Source organism: Bos grunniens, chromosome 28 (assembly GCF_055505025.1).
Source record: "Bos grunniens cultivar Pamir isolate PY7600 chromosome 28, Bosgru_T2T1.0, whole genome shotgun sequence".
Taxonomy (NCBI): Eukaryota; Metazoa; Chordata; class Mammalia; order Artiodactyla; family Bovidae; genus Bos; species Bos grunniens.
Genome location: NC_141192.1, coordinates 11,576,789 through 11,603,562, shown reverse-complemented (window position 1 = coordinate 11,603,562; position 26,774 = coordinate 11,576,789). Strand labels below are relative to the sequence as shown.

The 26,774-nt window shown below is 53.5% G+C and overlaps 2 long non-coding RNA genes across 7 annotated transcripts in view; one reads left to right on the top strand and one right to left on the bottom strand.

Annotated features, from left to right (window-relative positions):
* LOC147342850 (uncharacterized) overlaps nucleotides 1–26,366 on the bottom strand; it is a 223,889-nt gene extending 197,523 nt beyond the window's left edge. For 2 of the 5 annotated variants that reach the window (XR_015156743.1, XR_015156746.1), the window contains exon 1: nucleotides 25,911–26,366. This is a non-coding gene — a long non-coding RNA (uncharacterized LOC147342850). The remainder of the gene's footprint in view (nucleotides 1–25,910) is intronic. The other 3 variants (XR_015156745.1, XR_015156744.1, XR_015156748.1) reach the window with 3 other exon arrangements.
* On the top strand, nucleotides 1,636–11,233 carry LOC147342851 (uncharacterized). 2 transcript variants are annotated; one of them, XR_015156881.1, is made up of 3 exons: nucleotides 1,636–1,918; nucleotides 7,322–7,525; nucleotides 7,821–11,233. It is a non-coding gene; the product is annotated as an uncharacterized LOC147342851 (long non-coding RNA). The 2 variants fall into 2 exon arrangements; XR_015156882.1 differs by having other exon boundaries at nucleotides 1,719–1,918; nucleotides 9,787–11,233.
* Nucleotides 26,367–26,774: the final 408 nt, after the last annotated feature.

The following is a 26,774-nucleotide window of genomic DNA, read 5'->3' as shown; positions in this document are numbered from 1 at the left end:
CAGGTACACATGCCTCAGAAATATTTAATGCAGCTGGGATGATCTTAATGTATACATCTGACCAGGCCACATCTCTGTTTCCCGCTGCTCCCTGGTGCCTCAAGGACCACAGGGAAATTCAAGAGCCTTAACCTAACATCCAAGGCTGTCCACCCTCTGGCCCTGAGCACGGCTCCTTCTTCTCTAGCCTGTCTCCCTACTCAGCCACCTGCAGTCACAGTGCTGTGTCCCCTTAAACATGCTGTGTATTTGAAGAGCTCTGGCCTTGGTAAAGCCTGGTCCATCTGCCAGAAATGCCCTTCACCCTCTTCTCTGCCTGTCAAATTCCCATGTCATATGGTGTGGTCACATGGTGTAATCACCTCCTAGAGGAGGTGTCATTTGAGTTGGAGTCAGTTAATCCTCTGGATCCATGAAACAACTTTCACCTTCATTACAACTTGACATGGCTGAGAAGACGTGGATGTTTATAACTGGTCACTAGACTGGGGATACTCTCAGAGCAGAGAGGGTGAACTGTTTATCTCTGTATCCTAGCAACCTGCACGGGGCCTGGCCTAGCACAAGCATTCAACCAGAGTATATGGATGGAAGAATAGATGGATGCTCGGATGGAGAGATGTGTGGAAATAACATAACAGATGGGTGAATGGATGATTTGACTGGCAAATGGGTAATTTAATGGAGAGATGAGTGGAGCTTGGAAGGATGGGAGAAGAAGGAGCAGGTGAATTATACCAACGAACACAAAACTATTCAGCACTGACAAAGTATACTGAGGGCCCTCTCCACTCTCCATTTGGATGGCATCACTGACTCAATGGACACGCATTTGAGCAAGCTCCGGGAGATGGTGAGGGACAGGGAAACCTGGTGTGCTGCAGTCCATGGGGTCCCAAAGGGTCAGACTCGACTGAGCGACTGAACAGCAGCAGTAGCCAATGACTCAGGAAGCTTCCCTGCTCGCCTCCCTTACAACAACTTTTTGTTACAGGTTGAAAAAGACCTGGCAGGCCCTCTGGGCAAGGAACAGAAGAGTGTCCAGATGGGGTGGGAAAGGACCCCCACCCTTGGTGCTGAGCTCACATCCTGGAAACCTATGGCTGTGCTCTAGGAAGATGCAGGGCCTGCCCTGTCCCCTGAGATGAACTAAGCAGGGAGTAGCCCACGCCTCCATCTTTCCATTAGCTAAGAACTCTTCCAAGCCTGGCCTCTCCCAGCTCCAAGTTCCACTGCCCAGGATAATTGGAGCTGGGGCCTGAGTCCAATGTTGCTTCAATCCCCAAACCAAAACCACACTGGCCAGAATAAGAGGATCCCTGGGGTCAGCATCTAGGAGGTATGGGGGCAGAAGAAACTGGACCAACATCTGGAGACAGCTGGAGACAGCTGGGCCACCATCAGGGGTGGGTTCTGAGAGCAACGGTCCTGAACTCCTAGCAGTGGGGGTGAGCCCTCTCCAGGAGTGCAGGGGCCCAAGAATGGGCTCGTTCTGAGGAGGGGCAATGGCACCAGCTTCTCTCTGGGTTTGACCCCACCCCTCACGTCCCCACTCACCCCCACAGCCTCACATCTGTGAGTAAGGCCCTGCCAAGTAAACAGCTGCAGCCCACACTCCAAGGCTCCCCAAACCCCAGCACTACCCACACCAGCCAAAGCCACATCCCATCCATCCCCCAGCATGGGACCCACGGGAGGGGATGCGCTCGTTAATCACAGGGAGACAGCTTCCGGGCAGCCTCGAAGACAGACCGAGGAGACCGGAGCTGGGAGGGAGCTCCCCACAAGTTCCCAGGGGAGGCCAGGGCTCCTGCTCCGACCCAGCACTGAGTCCATCAGCTAGTGGCTTGCCTTCCAGTGCCCTGGAATCTCTGAGAACAGCCGGTCCTGCTTGCGGCCCAGACATCAGGAGAGAAAGGTGGGTGTGTCTGTCCTCTGCCATCAGGCCTTCCTTCTTCCGTCCAGTGAGGCATCAGAGAAACCCTCTGAGGCCAGAGGGTTGGAATCTTGGTTCTTTGCTTGGCAATCGGCTGGTCGTGTGACCCTAGGTCTCAGGCTGTGCAAAATGAGGAAAGAGCTCCGACACTGCCTGTGTGCACAGCCTAGAATCAGTCATCATGCTGTGGGGAGGGCACATACAGAGGCCCATGCCCTCCATCCCTAGACCCACAGAAGAGCAAGTCAGCTGTGGTCGTTGGCCTGATCTGAGTCACTGGGCAGGCTTGGCAGTGGGAGGTGACCTACGCAGCCCCAGGGAGCAGGGCCTTGGAGAAAGCCATGGTAGAGAGAAGAGAGCCTGGAGCACAGGCAGGAATAAAGACACACATCTGCCAGGAGCTGGGCTTCCAGTCACCCTGCTCAGACCAAGCCCAGTCTCCCCTCATCCTCACTTTGCCTTTTGGTGTTGAGGGCTGTGGACTCCTCTTGGAACACTTGAGCCCCTCACAGCCCACAGGGATGCACCTCACTGTGATAGAAGCTCATAGACCATCAAAGCTGGAGATGCGCTGGCTGACCCCTGACCTCATCATGTGACCCTAGGCAAATCCCTGTTCCTCTCTGAGACCTGTCAGGGCACCCAGTGAAAACAGAGCCTGGAGATTCCCTGTGCCTTTCCTCTAAGGTCACTAGCATTCCTGGGTCAGCCAGCAGAGAGGTGGCTGGGCTGAGTTGACCATCTGGGAGACCCAGCGATAGGCAACAGGAGGGAGACAGCCTGGGCAGCCAGGCAGGGCTAGTGGGCAGAGCATGGGGCACCCAGGGGGGTCAGAGCAGGACTCAGGCCCCTCCACAGGCAAGGGGAAGGGGAAAGAACAAGTGATGATTCAAGCAAATCTCTACTGAGTACATCCTGTGTACTAGCCATCATTCTGAGCCCACTGGTGCTCCCTCCTCGGTACTCCAAAGAGCCAGGTACACCACATCCCCCCACAGGGGAGGGCACTAAGGCCCAGAGAGGACAGGACGATATTCAAGGTCATGCAGCTTAAGTGGACACGTTGGAGCTAGAATCCAGATTTTCAAACTCGACAACAACACAGTTCCCTAGGGGTCGGGGCAAGACCCTAAGTCCAGACAGGAGACACCATCCCAAACCCTGACCATGAAATTAGACAAGGCCAGAGCTTTGATTCTTGAGGCACAAGAGGCCAGATCTCCACATTCTACCCAAGTCTGAAAGTGGAGTGAAAGTGTCAGTCGCTCAGCCATGTCTGACTCTTTGTGACTCCGTGGACTGTAGCCCACCAGGCTCCTCTGTCCGTGGAATTCTTCAGACAAGAATACTGGAGTGGGTTGCCATTCCTTTCTCCAGGGGATCGTCCCAATCGAACCCAGACCTCCGGCATTGCAGGCAGATTCTTTACTATCTGAGCCACAAGGGAAGGCCCCACCCAAGCGTGTGCTGTGCTGTGCTTAGCTTCTCAGTTGTGTTCAACTCTTTGAGACCCCATGGACTGTAGCCCGCCAGGCTCCTCTGTCCATGGGGATTCTCCAGGCGAAAATACTGGAGTGGGTTGCCATGCCCTTCTCCAGGGGATCTTCCCAACCCAAGTCTGGAGCTCCTTAATTTCCTCATCTCGTGGTCAGTTCAGGGAACAAGGTGCAATCAATCAAGGCTCATCCCCAGAGGGAACCCCAACTCTAGGGAATATACACTTGGAGGACACGCTAACATTATTGGCACACTACAGCGACAGAGGGCTCATGCCCTCTGAGCGCATCCCAACTCCATTCTTGGTCTGAGGCAGACATGGTGGAGATGGGTCACTGGGCTCCACTGGGAAATGGATGACATGATCTCCAGAGCCCCTCTCCTCTCCAGCCCTTTCCAGATCAGCATAGCTCCCAGACTGGAAACCGTCCCTCCTAAAGACCTAACCATTAACTACATACTGTCTGAAACAAGTGCTAGATCCCAGGGCTGCCTCTCCATTCCAGTCTGCCTTCTTGGAGAATCATCAGATCTCTAGAGTCCTTATTTCCCCAAACCTGGGCTGCTGCAGACTTCCACTCTGATTTCCCCCAAGAGGTTTGACTCAGCCTATGACCTTGAGCGAGTCCCTCCCACCTCCAGGCCCCAGTGTCCACACTTGTCAGATGGAAGAATAAGCTCAACATGGGGTTCCTTCTAACTGGCAGAGACTCTGGGATTGTCATCTTCCAGATGGGTGGAGGGAGGTGGGCAAGGCCAGCTGAGCCCCTGGGTGAGGCAGGAAATGGAGGAGCAGACCACGGATCCCGCCTGATGCCCATTTCATCAATGCCTGCTTTTGTCTGGAGCGCTCAGCAAGCAGGTGAGTTCATCTTCCATTAAGGACAATTATCTTCATTTGCATATGCTAAATGTGACATTTAAGGGAGAAGTTTCTCCCCACCCCAAACAGGATAAAAGTCCCAATGACAGGCAGGCAACCTGCGGTTTGGGGCAGAGGTGTAATTGGCTCTTATTAAGGGAAGATGTGGGGAGATACAGGTTTTGAAATGCAAATGACAGCATCCTTCCTTCCACTGGGGCTGAACTGGGAATGAGAGGGCCAGGCTGGTGTTCCGAGCTCTTGTCCTTCCACATCTGGGCAGGACAGGCCTCCTGACACAGTGCATAAGACAGATAGAAGGCAGGCTGAAGCAGGTGGCCAGACTAGCACATCCCCTCCCCAGTAGCCCATCCTTGCCTCAGCCTGCCCTGCCACACCAGCGCCCCTCCCTGCACACCAGCATCAAGCAGATTCTGCTCTCTAAACTGGAATCTTGACTCAGAGACCCCCACCGATAGCTTCATCTGTGGCTACTGCCAAATATCAGCTACAAAAAGGAGAACACCAAGAGGCCCTTAACTACCCCACCCACACTGGTCTTGGCTATTCTCTATACTTAAGAAGCCCTTTTTTCCCCACACCCCTGGCAAACTCTCAGCTCTGTCTCAAACCAGTTCAAAGGGCGCCTCATCTATGAAACCTGCCCCAGTGGCCCAGACTGGACTAACGATGGCCTCCTTCACCCCCAGCACTGGCTTTCCCACTGAGGCTGAAAGCCCAGGAAGCAGGTGTAATTCTCATCCATCTCTGGGTACAAATATCTGCTCAGAGCTGACTCCCCAAAGGAGCTCATAAGATTTGGTAGATGCAGGAAAGGAGGTAGGGCTGGCTGGATGTTCCTATGTCTCGATCCACGACTCTACCCTGCACTTGCCTGAGTGGTGATTTTCAGCACTTCCCATTCTACAGATGGGGAAAAGTGAGGCTTGGGGAGATAGAGACTCGATCTCCAACTCAAAGAGGGAATTTGGATAAGCAGGACCTGGAATACCATCCCTGACTAACCCCCTCAAGTGGGCTCACTGTTGCTTGACTTTGAAGACATCCACAGTGATGGGAGCCTGCCCTGTGGCCACTTTATCATGTGGTGCTCCCAGGTCCTAACACAGACCTGACCTCCTGGTCCTCCTCAGATCCAGCCACTGAGCCTGAAGTTGATCTTGATGATGTCGTCCCCTCTCTTACAGAGCACTGGCTCCCATCTGATTACTCTCAAAGCAAAGAAAGTTAAGTCAGCACCGCAGGATGATAACTGGAGATGCATGGATCCCCAGCGCTGAACTCTAAGACAGGAAACAGCTGTTCATGATCCTCTTTTTCTGTAGACATCCAGAGCTGTCTGCTCTGGGAAACCAGAGAAGCGGGGAAGAAGAGGAAGGGCTAGAAAGAGAGCAGAGGGGACCCTGCCAGGGGTATCCATTATGCCCCCAAAATCCTGACCCCCAGCCCCAAGCCTGCCTGACTCTACTGAATGATACCCGCTTCCACCAGCGCCTGTCCCTTCCCTGTCAGGTCAGGATTCAACTGAATTTTGCAGTTTGTGCTGCATGAGACCTCAGGCAAGTTTGGGACCTATCAGAGCCTTGGCTTCCTCCTCTGAGAGTGGGGATGGCAAGGTCGTTCCTCTGTTGGTTAAGCTAATCCACAAGAAAGCACGGAGCGGGTGGTAGGTGCTGAAAGATGCTCCGTCACCTTCCCTTTCCTGCCCTGGACCTTTAAGGTGAAAGCCCCCAGGGAACATAGAGGGCAGACCCACCTGCCTGAGGCTCCTCTCCTCCCCGCTCCCCAACACAGAGATTCCCCATAAAGGGAGGTCAGCAAAATCACAGGGCACTGCTGCTCCCCAGACATTCGCCAGAGGCACGTTCCATCAAAAGCAGGTGTGTAGGATTCTCAGCAAGCCACATTAGGACAGGAACAGAGAAAGAACAGAGAGAAATCTGGGCCTGAGATTGACTCCAAGCTCCCCTGTCATCTGACTAGTCAGTGAAACCACAGAACGGAAGGGCCACACAGCAGTTCCCTCACGTGGCCACTTGTTAGAAACCCCTGAAAGCTCTAGCATCTCCCAGGACTCAGCAAGGACTCCCAGTGAAACCAGAATGCATGGAGGAAGAATCAGGTATCGGTGTGTTTAGGATCCATAGGTGGTTCCAGCATGACTTGAACTTTGAAAGCCATGGGACCACAGGACAAGATAGTAATTGTGAGCAGCTACCAAGACCTGACCACATTCAAAGTGCTTCCTTAGCCATTGCCCCATCTGATTGTCACCTGTTGGCTGAGGAACCACATTATTATACCCATTGTATGGAAGAGAAAAGTAAGGCCTTGGGTATTGCCCTGTCTCCTGAAATAGTCATTATTAAGGCTGAGACCAGAGCCCATTCTCCAAACCCTCAAAGTTGCATTCTTCCTACATTGGCTCAGCTATAGCACATGCTTGGAGATAGTCTCAAAGACAAGGATCCTGACTTCCAGGGGCTCCTGGGTTCTGGGGGGCATCCCATCCTTTCCTGGGAGGAGGTGCTGATGGTGGCAGGGAGAGCTGAGAAGGACTGTCCCTGAAGCAGTCAGGGAGCGCTTTGTAGGCTGGATGCAGGCCAGCACACTGGGCCAACTCATGCCTTGGCCCCAAGTAGGCCCTGGCTCGAACCCAGGAAGTTCTCCCATCTGACTTCATCCTGTGGTGTGTGGGGGTCTGTTCCGGGATGGTGGGGCCCAGACATGGGCTCTTTATCTGAGTCTTTCCTGACACCCCTCTGATAACAAAGAAGGCAGCTTAACAGGGAACAGAAGGTTTACTGGAGGATTTCAGCTTCTTCCTCTAGGTCTGTGTTGGAAACACGGATGTTCACATAAAGCCCAAGGCACCACTGGCAGGGAAACCAGAGGGGCCCACAGCAGCTTGGGGGCTGGCTTAGCGCCCATCCCCTCTCCTGGTCCTCAAAGACTGTCAGCAGCCGCTCATCCAGCCCACACCCTCCCTGGCCCATTCATTTCAGGGGACAGAGGAAGGGAAAGAAGACCAAGACAGCAGCCAAGTTGCACAGCACAGAACAGCGCTCTGCTTGCAAGTACCCAGCCCGGAGTTCAAACCCCAGCTCAGCCACATCTCTTGCTGTGTGATCTTGGACAAACCGCCTACCTTCCCAAGCCTCGGAACTCTCATTTATAAAACCAGCAGCAATCAGGATCCTCATTTCCAGGTATTTGTGAGACTAGGATGAAAGAACACCCATGGTGGCTGCAGGATCCTCAGTGTATTATTTTACTTTTCATTGCCTCGACTAACCCATCTTTAAAATGGGAATAATAATGCCTATTCATAGAGATGGAGTGAGGATTAAATCCATTAAATGAGTTAATCCACATAAAAAGCTTGTAAGAATGTCTGGCCCATCCCAAGCACAGAGTGACTGTTCCTTATTACGGCTTGCCTAGCATGGGCCTTGGCACACAGTAGTTCCTTAAGAAACATCTGCTTCCTTCCTCCCCTTCCAGATACTTTCCGGATGTGGCCGAGTGCAGCCAGCTGCCTTTCTCTGATGCCTAGTGACTGGCTCGGAGCCAACTCCTTAAAAAATTGGAAACGTTGCCCACTTTCTCTTCTCCCTTTTCATAAAGCAATCGCAGAACAGAGGCAGTGACCTTGGACAACCTTGTACTGCAATGTTTTCCAAAAGGCAAAACACTATAAATCACAGCGGGAGGGCTGGGCACACCACCCACGCCCCACCTCCCTCCTGTGGCCAGAGCCCACCTGAGCAGGGCTGGCCTGTGGATCCCTGTACTTTTTTTTTATATATGTAGGATGTCCCCCAGGGCAGAGGAAGCAGGTGGGTGGGGGTAGGCGCCCTGGAACGATGAAGAACCACGGAGACTTCCAAACTCAAGAAACACTTACTAAGCACTGTCCCTACGCCAGGAACCAGGCTGAGCATGCTGAAGCATTTCCTCTGATTCAAGTGCAGCCTTGAGGGGACCGGTGCCCAGTGTTTCTGGAGGGGAGGTCAAGGGTCAGAGACCTCAGTGACTGCCAAGTGACCTTGGAGAAGCAGAAGAAAGGGAACACAAACCCATGACCTGTGACACTGTGTCCCCATTCTGTCCTTAGCATGCCATGCCCTTAAATAGTGGAGAGAAGTTCCTGCAGAGAAGGGGTCAGGTTCAGTGACTGAGCCGGGCCCAGTGGAACCACTGAAAGCAGATTTGAGGTCTGGATAAGCACAGAGGCTAACAGTCCAAGCAGTCAGGAGATGAAAAGTGCTGCCTTAGGGCCAACAAGCTCCCAGTCTCCTGAGGCTGAAGAGGACTTTTCAAGATCCAGCCAAGAAACGACCAAGATCCCTTCCCACTGGGTGTCTATAGCGCCGTGAAATTTACTCATTCAACAGCTGTTCCTTGAGCATGCTCTCAGCTCTGGCACAGGCTCTGGACTCGGGATGGATGAGAAAGGAAGTTCCCTTTGTCTTGGAGCTTACATTCTAGTTGGGGTATGGGAGGACCACAAAACAAGAGCCCAGGAGAAGCAAAGTAGGGTAATGGGGGGTGGGGGGTGGCGGGCAATGCCAGGCCTCCCATCAGGGAAGTTCTCTTTGAGCAGCCTGCTTGACCCAGGTGAAAAGGACAGGCCACACCAACACCCAAGGGAAGGGAATTCCAGACAGCAGGGATACCACGCAGAGGCCAAGAGGTGGGACCAGGGACGCGGAAGGAGAGATGGGGCCAAGGCACAGTCAGGCTGGAAGGGCAGGGGAGGAGTGCAGGGCCAGGCCACAGCAGCCATCATCATTCACACCAGGATCCAGGTCCCACCGGGCAGCACCATGCTCTCCTTCTGACAGCTATGTGGAGAAAGGAGCATAGGGCTGCAGAAACAGGCTCTCAAAGACCAATTCGGAGGCCAGTTCAGTCATCTGGCAGACAGAAGATGAGGATGGTGACAGTGGAGGTGGGGAGACATGGATGTTTGACGTCCAGGTGGAGTTGACAGAGTTGGTTGTTAGCAAGGAGAGGAATACAAGGAATCAAGAGAGACTCACAGCACTGTGGGGCAATCCCGGAGACTGGCCAGGGGAGAAATCAAGAACCAGTGTAACTACGATCCTTCTGGATGGGGTACCCAATGAGGGTCTGCCCAGCCACCTGGGGTTAGTAAATGCCCTCCCCAAGTCCAGGAGAGGTGTGGGATTTAAGGCCAGCTCCCCTCAAAGATCTCATTCACTCATCCATCCATTCATCTATCCATCCACCCATCCATCCATTCATTCATTCCCTAGCTCATTCATTCATTTGTCATTCAACAGTTCTGGAGGAGAGATCTAGAAAAGGAAGCCCCCCCCCCCCCTACCCAGTGCTGAGCACACTCAGAGCAGGCAGGTTTGACCAGGACCACCTGTGAGTCCAGACCACCTTACAGTACATCAAGGCTGTATATTGTCACCTTGCTTATTTAACTTATATGCAGAGTACATCATGCGAAATGCCAGACTGGATGAAGCACAAGCTGGAATCAAGATTTCCTAGAGAAATATCGATAACCTCAGATACACAGATGACACCACCCTTATGGCAGAAAGTGAAGAGGAACTAGATGAAGAAAGAGCCTCTTGATGAAGGTGAAAGAAAAGAGTGAAAAAGCTGGCTTAAAATTCAACACTCAAAAAACAAAGAACATGATATCCGGTCTCATCACTTCATGGCAAAGAGATGGGGAAACAATGGAAGCAGTCACAGACTTTATTTTCTTGGGCTCCAAAATCACTGCAGATGGTGACTGCAACCATGAAATTAAAAGAAGCTTGCTCCTTGGAAGAAAAGCTATGACAAACCTAGATAGCATATTAAAAAGCAGAGACATTACTTTGCCAACAAAGGTCCATATAGTCAAAGCTATGGTTTTTCTAGTAATCATGTATGGATGTGAGAGTTGGACCATAAAGAAAGCTGAGCTCCGAAGAATTGATGCTTTTGAAATGTGGTGTTAGAGAAGACTCGAGATCCCTTGGACTGCAAGGAGATCCAACCAGTCAATCCTAAAGGAAATCAGTCTTGGGTGTTCATTGGAAGGACTGATGCTGAAGCTGAAACTCCAATACTTGGGCCACTTGATGCGAAGGGCTGACTCATTGGAAAAGAACTTGATGCTGGGAAAGACTGAAGGTAGGAGGAGAAGGGGACGGCAGAGGATGAGATGGTTGGATGGCACCACGGACTCAATGGACGAGTTTGAGCAAACTCCGGGAGTTGGTGACAGACAGGGAAGCCTGGCATGCTGCAGTCCATGGGGTCACAAATATTCGGACATGACTGAGTGACTGAACTGAACTGAACTGAACCTGTGAGGCAGGGTCTGCAGTGCTCTTGCCCAATGCCATCAGTGAATGTATCCCAGAAAAAGAAACCAAAGGGGCTAGGCCAGCAATGCCCCATGGCTGAGCCAGTGGGGAGGTTTGTCCATAGGAAACCAGGACAGGAACTCCCAGCTGGCTGTGTCACCTCAGGCCAGTAGGTGGCCAAGGTATGACTGCTGTTCCCATAAAGAGGCTGCCTGGTTCCATCCAAAACTCTTCTAAGAGCTGGACGTGTAGGCCACCCCCTGACCCTGTACAGCGAATCAAAGGAAAGGACATGTGGGACAGTTGCCCTCTGCTGTCCCCTCCCCTCCTGCTCAGGACCTGCTCACCAGAGAGAGTCAGTAGCACACGGCTGGCAGGAACAGCATGGAGCCTGGAGAACATAGAGGTGACTCCATGGAGTCAGATAAACAAGGGCTCCTTGCCTGGCTTTACCATTTACTTGGGGGCATGACAGCAAAAAAGTTGCCCGTGTATTTATTCATTTAGCATCACTTTTCTCACCCATGACGTGGGGATAGTAACTGACTGTCTCATAAAGTTATCACAGAGATTAAATACTCTTGGCTCATTTCAACTTTCCCTTCAGTCATGGCATCTCAGAAGCTCTTTCTGGCTCCCTGGACTGGAGTGAGTCCTCTGCTAGGTCATCCCATTTTCATATTTGTCACACTGTGTGGTAACTAATAAGCCCAGGCACATCTCCTACTCTAACCACTGGGTCCACAATCACATCCTCAGAGCCTGACACCATGTTGAGCATGGCACTGTTGCTCAGTAAACTGCTGAATGAATGAATAGATTAATGAGCAAGAAGATGGAAGAAGGGGTGGGTGGAAGGATGGAAGCATGAATGAACCAATGGGTAGATGAATGAGTGAATGCATGGATGGATGAGTGAGGGAATGATGGATAGATGAGTGAGTGGATGGATGGATGGGTGAGTGGATGGATGGATGGGTGGACAGATGGATGAGTGAATGAATGGATGGATAGGAGGATGAATGAATGAGTTAGTGAGTGAGTGAGAATTGGCCTCCTCAGTCTTAGCCAATCTTCAAATCTCTGGAAAGATGTCTCTTGGGGTCTTGTCCACCTGCAAGGCACTGGGACTGGGCTGGGACTGAGCAAGAACCCTAGCTTGGACCCAATCTTCACTGATCAGGTGGGACTTTGTGTAATTCTACGGTTGATCAGGAAGCCAGCCTCAGGTTCTAAGCTAGAAAAAAGTTTATCCCTGAGAAACCCTCTCCACCCCTGAGCATATCCCCCAGTCAAACCTGAGCCTAGAGGCAGCTCTAACTAGACAGAAGTCTGGGACACTGGAAAGCAGCCTTCCCGCTTTACAGATGGAAGACTTGGAGCCAGGGAGGGCGGGAGCTCCCCTGAGACCACAGGCCAGCCCTTGCAGTGGCCAGTATGACATGTGGGGACTTCTGACTCCTGGGCCCTGTTGGTGTGCACGGGGAGAAGTGGGGCAGGAAGCAGTGAGAACCAGGACTCCCCAGAGCAGCCTGGGGTCATAAGAACCACCTCCAAGCCTCCTCCAGCAGCCCCAGCTCTCACAGGTGACCCGTTGCCTTTCGGAAGCAGCCAGCTCCCAGCAAGCAGATGGCCGCGGGGCCCTGGCCCAGCCCTCAGGCCCAGATGGCGGTCCTGGGCACTAGGCAGGAAGTCACAGCAGCAGCAGCAACAGGAAGCCCTCCGCCTGCCAAGGCCAGCGGAGGCCCATCGTCAAGGGAGGAGTGCCAGGTCCAGCCACATGGCTGCCTCGCCCTGCCCCGCCTTCTGAGGCCTGGCACTGCTCAGAGGCCCCGAAGGCCATCAGCACAGAAGCAGTGTTGGCCCCCACACTGTAAGTGGGTGGTTTAGTTGCTCAGTTGTGTCCAACTCTTGCAACCCCATGGACTGTAGCCTGCCAGGCTCCTCTGTCCATGGGATTTTTCCAGGCAAGAATACTGGAGTGGGTTGCCATTTCCTTCTCCAGGGCATCTTCCTGACCCAGGGATTGAACCCCAGTCCCCTGTATTGCAAGCAGATTCTTTACCAACTAAGCTACCAGGGAAGTCCACTGTGCAGACCTGGGCCCTACTGTTGAGGGTGGCACAACTCAGAGGAGGCACGTGCAGAACAGGCAACTCCGCCCAGGCTCGGCCCAGCCCTCGCTGCCTATCTGTCTACGACCAAAGGACTGGGGATCAAATGCTGCCCAGAGGCTGAAGAGTCCCAATAACGCCTTGCATCTCCAATAGGATCTCTGAGGGTCACAATGAATAATTCCAATAGTAATAATAAACTGAACTGAACTTGAGTGAATGCTATGCACTGCACACTAAAAGCTTTTCAAATACAAATTTGACCCTGTTAAGACCTCTATGAGGCAAGGCTATTATGATCCCATTTTACAGATGAGCAAATAGAGGCTCAGAGAGGAGACATAACTTGCTGAAATCACACAGCTAGGAAATGGCAAAGTCAGGATTCAAACGCAGGCAGTCTGGCTCTGGAGCCCGTGTTCCTACAGCACGCAGAACAGAGGGGCAGAGGGATCCCCTATCTTAGGTTCAGGGGAGATGACTTGCCAGATAATGAGCTGCCTGTCACAGGCACCCAACCCCACCCACATCCCCAGGCAGAGGTTCTCCAGGCAGGCAGAGGGGTCCTCCGGCAGTGGGGTCAGGACAAGCCCAGGTGAGCCTGAAGGGGTAAATCAAACAGACAGTGCTGTGAAAGCCAGGCCATGGTGTCTCAGGCAGAAGGCACAGGGACCCTTGAAACGCAAACACAAGGACACACAAAACTACACCCTCCAATACTCACGAACCTGATCTCACAGACATGAGCGTGTAGGCACATACACATAGACACAGACACACAAAACCATTTTAGAGACAAGTAGGACACTACGATGACCACATGGCAATTCTGGGTACACATTAGACCACAGGCGTGGGGGGCTCATCTTAATGCCTGCCCCCAGGAAAGCATGAGGCCACCCCACCCCACCAGGCCTCGGTTTCTCCATCAGTGCAAGGTAAGGTTGCCCGAGGTCACCTCCAAGGTCTTGGGCTCCCTGCCTCCTGGCCAGTCACCTGTGACTCTCTGTCCCCAGAGCCCGGCAGGGAGCTGTGACTCAGCAGCAAGAAGCTGAAGGGAGCCCCCTCCCCCGCCCAGCACACACAAAGGGCATCTTGTTACCGCAGCCTGCCAGAGGGAGGGCAGGGCGGAGAGGGCTGGGGAGGTGAGAGGCCAGGAGGGAGCCTGTGTCAGCAGGACAGGGGTGGGGGAGAGCCATGCAGGGCTGCCCAGCTAGGGCTGCTGGCCTCGGCCACACGGCCCGCATACAGTGGGACAAGGTGCTCCCAAATGGGTGGTCACTGGGAGAGGCTGCCCCTTCCCTTTGCCTCCGCTCAACACTGTGTGTATGAAGTTCCCTGCTTTATGTTTAAGTTACAGCGTGAATGAGCCTTGCTCTCCTCGCAGCAACTGCAGACCTGGAATTTCCCAGCACTGCAGAGCAAAACCAACGCACAGCCCAGGGCTCCAACTCAAAGGCTCTGAGTCTCCCCTCGCACGGTCTGGACGTGGGAGCCCTTTGAAAGAGGTCAAGGCCAAGTCCCTTTCCCTGTCTGTCAGGCAGATACTGAGGGAGAGAGCTGACGGGCACCTCCCCCGCAGGTAAGGGCGTCTCACTCGCAGGTAAGGGTGGGCCTCCTGGAGCCAGACCTGCTGAGACTGACTGGCGCTGTCACCGCCCTGCTGTGGGACCCTGGGCACACTGCTTACCCTCTCTGGCCTCAGTTTCCCAGTTGATAGAGTAGTTCTGGGAAGAGACAAGAGGGAAATGGACAGAACAATCTTCCTGGAAGTTGCTGGGCAATCATTTTTCCACGCTTGGGTCCGTGCAAGTGAGGGTCAGTCTAAGCGCTGCGTGCCTGTGTCGTGTGCCGCTGTGTGTGTGCATGCACGTGTGCACACGGACACAAGTGAACGTACAGGCTGGTGTGTCCCCACCACGAAAGTGTCCATCCAGGCCACAGCCCGGGCAGAGCAGGGCTCAGGGCAAAGGGTCTCCAAGGCCACTGTCCTCAGTGCTCAGGGCCCCTGTGGCCACTCGTGACTGACGTGAGAAATTTAAGTAAGCTGTGAGCTGTGGCTCTGCAAGGCAGACCAGCTGCCTCAGATACTTTCTCCTCCAGACATCAGGCAGAGTTCGCTGTCGGCAGCCTGTCTGTCCCAGACCACAGGACAGCCACCTTGCTCTACCGCCAGGGGCATACACATTGTATCCACGTGAATAGCACCCCCAGAGAAGTAGCCACCCCATGGCATCCTGAACTTTCACGTGTGGGTATCTCATCTCGCCAATGTCCATTAAGATCCTAGAAACCCCAAAGGTCTCTACGTGGTCAGGAAGACACACACGATAAATTTAGCACAAACCACAAAGTGCTGTGAGGGCTTCCATTAGTTATTCCTTTGGCTCCTCAAAACACCACCCTCCTTACAAGGTTCTCATTCCCACTTGACAGATGAAGAAACTGAGACCCAGAGGAATGAAACCGATGATCCAGGACCCAGGTGGCTTGATAAGGAGATATGAGTGCCAGGCTTGTGATCGGAAGTAGATTCAAGGACCAGATACAGTTTAGGCAGGTGTGGGTAACGATCCCAGAATCCTAGACTGAACACAGCCACCACAGTGGGCAGTGCACCCCCTCTTAACTGTGGGCTTAGAGGCCATCAAGACCCGGTTATCGGGCTGAGGAAACCAACCAGATTGTATGCAGATGCTCTCTGTACCTGGGATGGATCTTGGGAGGCCGTGGCACACAGGGCTTTCTTTCGGACAGACCAACACTGAGGCCTCAGGCCACAGGTACACCTCACCCGCCCCTCCCTGCCCTCGCTGCATCAGGAGTCAGGACAAAGGTAAATCCCCCAGTGGGCAGGCGCTTTTGCAGAAAGGCAGACTGGTGCAGGCTGGATGGGGAGACTTCTGCCTGTAGAGCTTTCCACTGGAAGCCTGAAATGAGGAGCAATTATCTGAGAGCAGCTCTGGGGGCTGCACTTAATAAGAAAAGTTGCGATTGATTGAATCCCCACTATGTGTTTGCACTTTAAATCTGCTATTTTCTTATCAAACAGTCACTGCAGTCAGGCCCTGGTTGAGTATCAGGGAGGCACGGCCCCTGCCCTCACTGAGCTCACCATTTAATGGGGAAGGCTAACCCCAAAGAGAGACTCACATAAGAACCAGTGACCAGGGAAGGCTTCTTGGAGGAGGTGACATTGCACTCAGACTTTCTGAAGGATGAGTAGGAATAGCCAGGCAAAGAAGAGAAAAACACTTCAGGCAGAGAGAACCTGAGGCAGGAGAGAGCAGGCACCGTGATGGCTATAATTTTCACAACAGCTTTATGAGATGGGAACGGGTGTCCCATTTTATAATTGAGGAAACCAAAACACTGAGAGGCTGAGTCAGCACAGACACCACATATCCAGCTGGGGTGCATGACCCAGACCCTACACCACATGCCACGCCTCTCCAATCCCCAGAGCCCAGCTCCTGAGCCCGGAGGCTAAGAAGCAAAGGTGTGGAGGGAGAGGCCAGGTCTGTTCATGCCTGCAGCCCACACGCATGGAGGGCTCTTCTTTCAGGACAAATAAAGACCCAGATGTACTCTCTTGCCAGAGTGGGGATGGGGGGCAGGCACAGTGACAGGGCCAGGTGTCTCCCCAGATGGCTTTACAGCTGTTCACAAGGTCCAGCAGGGCCTCATCCCTGCACCGTGGGTGGGTCCCACCACTCCCCTTTCAGGCTGCTTCAAGAGTGGTGGCCTCAGCTCCTCACAGACACCATGATGAGACCCTATGATGACGACAGCAGTGGGGAGGGGCCAGGGTGTGTAGAGAACAGAGGCTTCCTCCAGGCAAGGCTTCCTGGAGCTGTTGGCCCTGGAATTGAGCCTTAAGAACTGAGAGAATTTCAAACAGGCAAAACGAAGTAGAGAAGGGAACTCCAGGCTGGGAAAATGGAAGCAGATGCCTGGCAGTGGGTGTGACTGCAGCCTGAGGGGAATGGCCAGCAATGCCCAGAGACTAGGGTGCCCAGTACTCTCCGGGACCAGCAGGGCCCCAGCCCCACAACTGCCCAGAGCCCCTCACATCCCAGACCCAGAACTCAGCAGAGGCTGAGGGTGCAGGAAGACGTGGCCTTCCCTTCGGCCCGTGGTAACTCCCCCATATATGGAGAACGCGCTAGGCTCCGATCCCGCCACAGACCTCCCAGCCTTGCTCCTGCCCGCATGAAGTGATGAGAGGTGCCATTGGTCAGTCCTCCCTTCATCAAGAGCTGGGCACCAGTCATAGGATGGTGAACTAATAGATGATGGAGCTTATAATCTGCAAAACTGCTCCCACACTCTGCCACAAACCAGAACCCAGGAATGGGGCCAGGAGAAGAAGAAGGATGAGCAAAGAGTAGTGGGAGCAGGGAGACCCTTGCCACATCCTTTACTGACTTCCAGCCTCACCGGGCCAGAGCCCTGGGAGCCAGATCCAGCCCACAGTCCAGGTATCTGGTCAGAGCAAGGCTACAGGACATCCAGATCATTCCTCAGAATGCCGATGGGAGATTTGACAGACATCAGCATCCCTGTGTGTTCTAATGACCACAGCTCTGTCAGATATATTGATGTTCCCGGAACACAGATATCCACACTTAATTTCCATAAAAGCTTCCTTTGCTTACAAAGGGACCCTCCAGAGTGCCCTGGGCTGCCAAAGCTTGAATTTGGAGGGGAAGGGGTTCTAGGCCTTTTAAGGGGATGACACTTCAACTGGGGTGGGCAGGAAGAGAGGTTTCAGGTCATGACTGCTATCTCTTGTCCTCGCTCTCAGGAGAGCCAAAGGAGCCCCGTGCTGGTTTTCCCAGATCCCAGGCAGGACCTACCAGCCTCTCTGTGTCCCTGGAATCCAGCTGTATCTGGGTGTTCACTTCTGCCCCATTGCCTCACCCTCCATGCTCCCTTCTTCAGATGGACACTCGGATGGCACTCTAGGCTGACTGGCATCCCACCGCATCTCTGCCACTGCCCAGTTTCCCATAGGTCTTTTCATTAGCTAACAGACCAGTCCAGCCCCCAACTCGTACCCAGCTCAGGTGCCTTAAAATTCCATCTTAAGTCCATGCCCCACATTTCTACTTATTCTAGAGGCCACATGAGACCCACATGATAAGAGAGCTATTCCTAAAACCTGAGTGACCAGTAAATATCATCCCACAAGGCACCTCAAACTCAGCATCATCAGCTTCCTGGAGGACTGTGTTAAGAAGATTTCTGGTACTGTGAGGGGACTCAATGGGAAAGCACATTGTGATTGATTAGAGATGTCTGCTGTGAACACAATATAGATAGAATGTGCCAGGGGTTTGCCACACTGGGCAAGATTGTTTAGGCATTTTAGGGGACGTAAACATGGGAAGAGCCAGGTCCCAGTCCCATGCCCTGGCAGGTGTGATGTGTGTGGAGCCCTGCTCTGTGCTTAGCCTCGAGCTGGACTCTGAGGAAAGCCAAGAGGGGGGAAAGGTTCTACCCTTGACCCAAGTTGTTGAAGAAGGACTAGGAAGTGGGGTCACGGCACTAAAAGTACTGGACTGGGGGCTCATGAAGCACTCAAGCTGGAGGTTCTGAGGTCAGAGAGACCAAGTCATCTGCCAGCTGGTGGTGCAGCCTCCCAAACACACGGGCCGCCTCCTGAAGCATCTATGTTACAAGAGGTGCTAGGGGACAGGGTCTCTAAAAAGTGAGGCAGCAGGCGGAGCTGCAGGTCAGAGGATGGAGACCCCGGGAGAGAGACAGGGCAGAGAGCGGGCAAAACACGCGCACGAAGGTCAGGAGTGCTCCCTGGGGTCAGGAATGCTCGCTGGGTCTGGTGTCAGGAGTGCTCCCTGGGTCTGGGGAACCCAGGGCTGGACTTTGAAGGGGGATAAAATGACAAGGGAAGAAGGAGAAAACCCTGGGGCAAGGATTAGAGCCCTGGTCTCCTGACCTGCCATCTGCAATCCATCTTTTAGGGCTGAGATTCAGGCTGACTAGGTCTAGGGTCCTGTTTGCTCCCCAAACTCCTTCTCCCCTACATAGGATGGAGACCTCAGGGAGGCTTCCCTGACCTCAAACTACAGGAGGTCCCACATATCCCATTAGCTCCATCTCAGCACCCCAATAATCATCATGATGTGTGATTCCTGATTTTATATATCTGTTCATTTCATTTTATCTGTCTGTCCCAATGGTCTGAGTCTTACAAGAGTAGAGACTATGTGCTTTATTCGCTCTGTCTCCATATCCTAACACAGCACAGCAATAGGACTGTTTCAGATTAGGGTCGTTCAGTGAATAAACCATTGTGGGCAGAGTCACACACTCAAACACCCACAGGGCCAAGTAAATAACAGAAGTGAGTGAAATGGACAGGTGTAAAATTCCAGCGCACAAACTGCCTACCTGGCTCCTCCCCCACGTCATGCTCAGGACAGGCAGCACTGTGGCATTTTAAGGAGTGTCTGCTAGACATACGTGGAAACTGTATGCAAACACAAGGGAATATCCCTCATGTCCCCAGTGAAATCAATACTTCTCCATTTTACAAGAGCAAATGATACTTGCTTTTCTTATTTTCCTACTTTTGCTAGAGTTTGAGTACAGAGAAATATTTTCCTCCCCCACAGGAAAACAACAGGCCAAGTGAGCTGTTATACGGTAACAGACACTCAGATCCGACACTGGATGGTGCAGTGCAGGAGTACTCGAAATATGTCCCTGGACCAGCATCATCCAGGAACTGGTTAGAAAAGCAAAGCTCAGGCTCACCCCAGGCCCGCTGAAACAGAAACTGGGGGGTGAAGCCTTGCAGTCTGTGTTTTAACAAGCAGGTGATTCTCACGCACACTCAAGTCTGAGAACCAGGGCAGTAGGGTGTGATGGAGACTGCAGTAAACAGGGGACACATGTACTACCCAAAGCAGCCCCCCACTTCTCAGCTCCAAACCACAGTTGCCACATAGGAATGTGAGCCCAGGCTGGCCAAATCTCCCAGTTGTACAAGGAAGTTGAAAATCCACATTTTTCATGGGAAATGACTTCATTCCAAGTATTGGCTGTTTTTTTTAATCCCGCATAGACCAAACAACTTGCCTACAAGTTGAGGCCAACCCAGGCAAACCAGAGTATGACCTGAAAGGTGGAGACTTCTCCCCACAGACGAAGCTCCAGAAGGATGCTGTGGGTCCAAGCTGTCCTGCTTACATGGACACACCACCCTGGGACTCAGAAACCCCAACTACTGTGTGGGACTGCTTCTGAGGCCTCACATTCTAGACAAGGTCCACAGGGCCCAGCACTTCTCTAGGTCAGAGGATAAGCAAGATTGGGCGGGTAAAATGCCAGGCCCAGATGATCTAGCTCCAGGGCAGGTCAGAGGTGGGGACAGAAAGCGACCTTTTTGGAGTCTTTATTCCATGCTATAGACTCATAGCCATTTTCCCCTTAATATTTGCAAGTATACCATAGGGTAGGGGGCAGTTTGTATATTTTATTTTATTTATTTGTTTGTTTTCAATTTGACTGTGCCAGGTTATAGTCGCAACACGTGGGATCTTTGATTTTCCTTGCAGCATGCAGGAATTTTTAGACGCAGCATGTAAACCCTAAGTTGTGGCATGTGGGATCTAGTTCTCCGATCAGGGATCGAACCCGGGCCCCCTGCATTGGAAACGCAAAATCTTAGCCACTGGACCAGCAGGAAGTCCCTATAATTTTAAAGAAGAGGAGAGAGAGGTTCTGGGAGGTTAAGTGATTTGTCCTAGGTCACCTAGCTACAATATGAAGGAGTCAGGCTGTGAACTCACATTTACCTGCTTCCCAACCCATGTTGATCTAGCCTTTCACATTGCCTGCCAGCTAAGGGATGAGAAGGAGGAAGCTGGGAGATGACCAGGGTTGGCCTGCTACCCCCAGAGTCTGCCTCCCCAGTCAAGGCCAGAACCAATGCCATGATTTCAGCGCCAGGAAGCCCAATCCAGCAAGCCAGCACAGGCAGTGGAGCTGCAGGACGGGGTGCTGATGGAGGAAGGCCAGCAAACCCGCACCTTGCTTCAGCCTCGGGGGTATCTGGCCCTGAGTACGTCTCCAGCCCGGAGCTGAAGAACTCAGGGGCCGGGCCAGCCTGTGGAGAGGAAGCAGGGCCAGGGCTGGCAGGGTTATGGACCCAGACAAACAGCAAGGGCCTGGGCTTGAGTCACATCCATGCTTCGTCTCACCAACCTTCTTTTCGAAGGCCTAGTGATCAGCACTGGCCCTGGGACGGACCTCTGTGAGGCTGTGTGGTTGCCAAGGAAGCCAGAAGAAATGTCCCCAATCCTGTCCCTGACTCTGACCCCAGGGGGCAGGCTCTTCTCTCTATCGGAAGCCCCCAGAAGGTCTGGGCTAGCTCAGGCCCCTTCCCCCAAGCTCAAGAGCTCATGAGAGCTCCCACAGACCAGGCCCAGAGGGCCCTCCCCACAGTGGGGGCTCACTCTGCCCTGGCCTTGGTCAGACTCCGCTCTGCTCTGCTCCTGCCAGGCATGAGTCAGCGCCGGGAGCCTGCGTGTGGCCATAGCTGGCTGGACGCTGAGGCCAGCCAGGCCAGGCCCTGGAGGTCTGCTGGGGCCCTGGGGCCTCACTAATGGGAAGAGATGGCCCCGAATGACCCATAGGATCACACAAGGGAAAGGAAAAAGGCCCAAGTAGAGAAATCTAAGCACACAGCAAGAATCTCAAAGCTTAAAGTGGCAGAAGCAGATTCAGAGTCGGAAAAAAAATCACACAACAAACACACAGGCCACTGGCCCTGACGTGGACACACTCTTGCGTACCCCACATTCCAGATATACACCATACACACACACACACCACCTATAGATGTCCTCACAGTGTCTGGGCGTCTGTAGCATACACCAGACATACACACGGAGGCATTCCCAGAGAGTGAGCCCACACAGGGAAATCAACCGCACACAGCAGATGCTCGCATGCCTGTCTGTGGCGTATGGCTTTTGTCAAATTCAAGGAAATAAGACTCAAAACCCTCAGCACACGTGTCCAGAGAGGTTTGGAGACATGGGACCACGCTCGCTCTCCCTAACGGGCAGGATGTTTGTGAGGGCTGTACTCAAGGCCAGCCTGGTGACCGGGGGTCCGGGGCATCCCATCCCACGCCCCCTCAGGGACCAGGCGGCCCCTACCCACCCCAGCAAGCCCGACTTCTGCGCCCGCCAGGAGGTCGCGGAGCCGAGCGCGGCCAGGAAGTCAGCCCGGAGTGACAGCTCCCCCACGCTGTTTGTTTATTCATGACTCATTCGTCTCCAAAGACTGGCTCTTCTTTCTTTCGGGAGGAGGGGAGAGAGGAGCGGGAGGGAGGGAGGCGGGAACGAGGGAGGGGGACGGGAAGGGGGGCGAGCCAGACTCCACAATAAACAATGAGGCAGCTGAGCCGGCGGGCGGGGGAGGCGGCGCGGCCGGGGCCGGGGTAGAGGCGCCCCCACTCCACGCCCCCGCCCCGACCCGCCGCCCAGCCTCCGCGCGCAGGAGCCCCTCTACTCCCGCTCCGCCCGGTCCATCCCATCCCGGCCCGGCCAGCCCAGCCAGCCACCACCACCACCTCCCGGCGACCGGGCAGGAGCAGCCGTAATTGGATCCGCGCCGCCTCCTCCCAGCTCCCCGCCCCCAATCGGGGAGCCGGATAAATGCCGGGTACCTTGGCAAAACAGTCGGATCCAAACCTATTATTTGGCTAATGGGCTTCCCTCGTGTGGCTCCGCAACACCCCGCAGGCTCCCCCTCCCCCAGTTCCCAGAGCCGATCCCCGCGCCCCTCCGCGCCCGCCGCCTCCCCGCCCCGCTCCAGGAGGGGCTCGGCCGGGGCTCCGGATAACTGGAGGAAGCGCGGGGCCGAGGCTTCAAGGGCCTCATTGTTCTGCCTCGAGGGGCACATTGAAAGTGCTCCAGGATTTGCTTCCTGTGAAAACAGGCTGGGAGGGAGGGGGGCGATGCGCGGTGGAAAGACATTATCCTCCTGGAAGCTGCCCAGACTATACAGGGAGAAAAGGCTTGTTTTGATTGTTGCTGGCTCTCTCTTTCCTTCTTTCTTTCCTCCTTTTTCTTTCTTTCTTTTTCCTTTTGGCCCTCCCCGCCGTTTGCTGCCCTCCCCAGACCCAAGATGAATCTTGACGGCTGTTGAGCAAGTGGGAAAACGTGGGGCTGTTTTCTGCATAAAATAAGGCGGGTGAGAGAGGCAGCGCCAGATATAAAGTCTGATTCAGAGAAATTCTAAAGAACGCAGGGGCGATGAGGTGGGCAAATCCAAGAAGCTCATTTCCCCAGCATGCCCCTCTGAGTCACATCTTGCACCATGAGGGAAAAACACATCACACCACAATATGTCACATGCCTGCTGCAGAGGACCGGGCTTGGTGGGGGATGTACAGTCCTCCTTCCTCAGCCTGGATCAGCAGGGCCAGTCCCACTCAGGGCCAGAGTCAGCTGGGAGGAGGCAGGGGTCAGCCCCACCATGGGCTATCCGAAACCCTGCTCTTCCCCTTTCTACCTGAACCACCTTGAACATTAATATTAGTAACAGGCAACACTCCATAATACCTACTATGTGCTGGGCTCTGTTCTTTGTGTTTTCTGTAATATTATCTCATTTAATCTTCACCACATCTATATAAAGGCAGGTGCTTTTATTATCTCTACTTCCAGAAGGGGAAGCTGAGTCCAGGAAGACTTAGGAACTGCCTGATGTCACAAAGCTGTTAAGAGGGGTGCAGGTAGGGGGGAGAGCAGGCTGGCTCTCACGTTCATGATCTTGGCCACTGTGTGACTCTTTTGAACCTCACACTGCTCATCAGGAAATGGAAATAATGACCCTGACCTCATGAGGGGGTTCGAGGATGCATGAAGAAAATTCAGGAGATGAATTCAGGACCAAACTGAGCGCTAACTCCTTTCAATCCTGCCATCATTTTCATGTAAAGTAGCAAAAAATAAGTGAAGTTCCTTCCTAACTCCTAGGCTTTTCTGGAGGGATTGGAGAGGCCTGGCTCTTAACAGATGCCCATGAATTTATTTTCATCTCCTTCCTTTTCCCATCACATCTCAACCAACCTAGCCAATTCTTCTTGTCTAAAACTCCCCCCAAAACTGTCCATCGGGGTAACCATTGGAGTGCCTCTCCCATATCCTCAACCCCTACCACCCATCCATGTCAAACAATGCAGAATTTTCCACAGACCCAGATTCCTGGGCTAACATGGGCCTGCCTGGATCACCGTACTTTCCATTTCAACACACTCCGCCCAGCCCCCTGCCCTGCTCCACCTATAGGACTCCTGATCCATTTTACACTACCCCACTTCATTTTGTTCCACATAGTCGCCTCACCTCCTCACATACTCTAAAATTTTCTTGTCACATTTTCTTTCTGTCTCCCCCTCCATCCCTGCTAGAATATAAGCTCCCTAAGAGCAAGGAACATCCTTTTGTTCACTGATGTACCCCAGCCATTCCCATCTCATAGAAACTCTCAATACTTATTTGTGGAATGAATGAATGAGCCTTTCCACCAGCTATCCTCTCTTGTTCTCTTCCCCCTTTCCCACCCCTATCCCCCTGCTTCTGTTCCCCAGGAAAACTCCCACTCATCCTCCAAGTCCCTGCCTCTCCGAATCCTTGCACCATGCCTCTCGTCCTGTATAATTAGTCATGGCCCACAGCACATCTCCTTTCCTCTTGCTGCTCAGGCCTCACTCACCTTCCTTCCCAAACCTCCCCACTGGCCCTTCTGGAACTCACTTCCTTTAAAAAGTAGGTTCACTTCTTCTTATGAACACAAAAAGTATTCACAAGAGCACCTTTGTCTGTCTTTGGCCTCGTGATGGAAACCTTGGGACTCCCATGCTGAAGCCTCGGTCCACCCCAGGGGAGGCTGTTCCTGTTTTTACATCTCACTTCCTTGAGTGGCCCCCAAGGTCCCTGCACCCTCTTCGCATCCTGGCGGGTATTTCCAAGATCCCATCAACCTTAGGCGGATGGAATGCCATCCAGCCCCACAACCTCTCCTCCTCCCTCTCGACTCCACCTTCCCAGTCACCTTCATGTGCCTCCTTGCCTACCTGCCCCAGATCACGGTCTCTCTCTCTCCTGCCAAGGCCTGCCATCAGCCCAATGGCATTTAGTATCTGTTTGGATGCCATCCAACACCTGGACTCTCCAGAGCTTCAGCCTCCCCTTCCCAGGGACCTTCACAGGGCCCGTCTCACCTATTGAAGTCCAGTCCTCAATTGCATGACCCCCCCAGACCATCCCCCGCAGCTGCTGACCCCCAGCTCAAGACCATCCCCCGCAGCTGCTGACCCCCAGCTCAAGACCATCCCCCGCAGCTGCCCCTCTTCTTCTGTTTTAGCCTCAAAGCCTCTTTCCCTTTGCCCATGTTCTCCAGCTGCTCCAGTGCTTTGGTCATGCGAATGGTCCTCTCACCAGCACGCTTGATTCCTCTGTATACCACCCTTCCCTTTATCTGTCCAACCTGACACCCAGAGCCAACTCCAGTGAACTTCACGCTCAGGCTGGTGAGAGCCCAAAGCAGGAAGTTTGGGACCCATGTCAGTTGTAAGGTCTCCAGCCTCAGCTGGATCCTCAATGTCACCCCCCAAAGTCCCCTGGCCTGTGTTGGCCAGCTTCCCGTTCCCATTTCCATCACAGATTCTTTGATGTCTGACCTTCACCTCTCTTCTCATGACCCCTGCCCACCTCAGGTCCTGGAGATGCCTGACTTCATCAAAACCATTAAGGCCTTCAAATGAGACCTGCTGCCCCGCCCCATCTCCAGTCATAACCCCCTCACCCATCATGGTCACCTCTGTCCAGAATCGGAGGGAAAGGACAGTCCCTCTTGTTTCTGACAGGCCACCCTTCCAATTGTGTGCTGGGCCACCCACTCCGGACCCTCCATCAATTACCCCACCTCTCCTGGGCCTCCAGAATACCCCTCTCTTAAGACTTCCTCCTTCCACCAAACCTCCAAACGTGCTCGGGGCTTTCCCATCCTACGAGGCCCTCTGCAATCCTCATTCTTCCCAGTGGGCCTTTTTTGGTTCTTCTCTCACCAGAGACCGCTGCAGTCAACGCACTTACCCACACTTGCTCATGTCCGCCTTCCTCACTTGGCCAGCACGATTTCACTTTTTCTGCTGGCCTCCTATCATCTCTTCCTCCGCCCACCCCCTAAAGGTCAGGGTCCCCAGGGAGGGGCTGGCTCTTCTTGTGCTCAGCCTCCCTGCGCCATCTCACCACTTCTGTGGTCCCCACCACCGCCACATGCTCATCATTTCACATCTACATTGCTAGTTCAGGCCTCTCTCCTGACCTTTAGTCCCTGGGTTTCCAGCTGCCTCTGGGGATTCTGTCATCCCCTTACCACTTCACACCCGGGCACCCAAGACTCACCGTTGTCTCAACCTGAGATCAGCCTTGAGTCTTGAAAGTTACTCCACCCCTTGAATTCCTTGGGGCTGGGGTTGCCTCACTGCTTGGCCCCTGACAAGGCCAGCCTTGAGTCCACCCCCCTCCCTCATCCCACACGGCCAATCAGTCACTAGGTCCTGACAACCTGCCCTCCTAAATGTTTCTCAACTCATCCCTCTCCGCAAGTCCCCATGACCACTGCCCAAGGTCAAGCCCTCATCCTCTCTTTCTGGGCAATTGCAGCATTCCCCGCTGCCTCTTGCCTTGGCTCCCTCTGAGTCAGCTGCCACACTCCTACCATGGCCATCGTTTAAATTACAAATCCAAACAAGCTGCCTTCCAACTTAAAACACCTGTAGTTTAAATTCAAACTCCCAAAGACCTGGTCCTCTCCCCAGTCCCTCCCTGGCCTCCAACCTTCCCCCTTGAGCTGGGGCATGTGTAAAGCAGTAATGACCGTACACAGCTTCATGGCTCCCTGGTTTTGTTCACGTTTGGATCTGCTGACAGCCTCTTGCCCATTTGTAGTCTGCT